Raw genomic sequence first — 1,699 nt, forward strand, 5'->3', positions numbered from 1 at the left:
ACGAATAATGAATGGTGGACGACACAGTGGAACCGAATCGTGCGGTGTCGGATGAATCGGGACACCGCCTTTGATGGAGTCATGTCCAGAAGGGGGGGTATCCAAACGGCCAGACAAGCTCTGATGGAACATACGCAGCGTACTCCGTAGACAAACGAGCAATTTACAAGGAGGGCCCCAGGGGGTCGGCTCTCTTTCACACAATCCACTTCGTTCTGCAGCTCTGGCAGCCAACACCAAAGGCGTCGAGAAGTGCTGTAAAGATGAGCTGCGTGGAACCAATTTGGTCCGTGGAACTTAAAGCCAGGGTGGTGATGCTGGTTAACTAGCGGGGCGCCGAGACCGCCGCTTCAACGGACCTGCTCGATCTATAAAAACCCATCCCGCGCCCTCGCAACGACCACACACTCTCTCCTCCTCTTTTTTCTCTCCCTCTTTCTTTCTCTTCGCGCGCCTGGATGCACTGCCCCTTCCCCATGCAGGGAGACGGTGCCGTCTTACCCAGCCCTCGCCCCCTTTTCTTCCTGCGCCCGCGGAGTCACCGCGGATGTCTTCTGGCCACCTCGCGGGCTGCCACTTCATTGGTTTCTGAGCCATCCACGCCGCCCCTCGTGGTGTTACTTCACTTGATCTGGAGCCTAGGCTGCTGGAACATCTGCAGCCATGTTGCAATGGCCTTCGCCGTGTTGTACGATCGGCGACTGTGAACCGCAGATTACCAATGGTTTATGTTATTTTTATGTTATTTTTATTTTATTTTTATTTTAATTTTTGGTTGCCAGGTCAAGAGTTTCCGCTCCTGTCCTCTCTTTTTCTCTTTTCTCTTGCAGTTTTATTCGCTCGATATGTTCTCCCATTCTCTGTTGACTTGGGGCACCTTTAGTCCGTGGAGATCTGTGCGGAAAAGCAACAGGCGACGATTGATTGAGGCCACAGTGAGACCAGCGTGTGAGCTGGAGGGCTTGCTGAGCCTTGAGTGATGGAGGGTTGCATCACCCTTTGACCCACCAAGGCAGACTACCTCATTTCCTTTCCCCAGCCAATAGCAAAATTGCCGCACTTCCTTTTTGGTATCGGTGTACGCCTGCAGGTCGGACCAAAGGGGGGTAGTGGGGGGTTCGTGAGGATTGCATGCTCGGCATGTCAGGGTTGGAAGTGGCGATAACCATATGCAATTGGTGCAGGGCGCCGGTTATCGACCTTCAGATGGCTTTTCTGATGAGGATGGACACATCAGCAGTCTCAGGGAAGACTCAGGGATCAGGGGAATTCGCCTCGTTGCTTTCTCTTCTAATGGGAGATGGCGAGGCAGTTGAAACCTCTGTGCTGAGAGCAATTATAAAGGGTGCCCGAGCCTCCTATGAAATCGCTGGCACTTCGTGATCTGTTTCTCTCGCCCATGCATGCTCTTCCCCTCAGGCCCAATTCCCACTCTCCTTCCTACTCCCCTGATTCACCTCTAACTCAAGAATTTCCCCTCTCAGATCCCCAATCTCCTACTCAGATGGCCCTCACATTTCATGTGAGCAACTTCAACCCGTGGAAGCCGTGGGACACCGCGGCACCCCAAGTCATTCTCACCCGCGCAAATGCCTCAATTCCCGCACCCCAGAATCAAGAAAACCCCCTCCCCCTCTCCTTCCGTCTTCCCCCTTCCCAGCGCAGCGTTGTGATGTAGGCCTCAGATCCCTGCTACCTC

Source organism: Histoplasma capsulatum, genomic scaffold, assembly GCF_000149585.1.
Source record: "Histoplasma capsulatum NAm1 scaffold_5 genomic scaffold, whole genome shotgun sequence".
NCBI lineage: Eukaryota > Fungi > Ascomycota > Eurotiomycetes > Onygenales > Ajellomycetaceae > Histoplasma > Histoplasma mississippiense.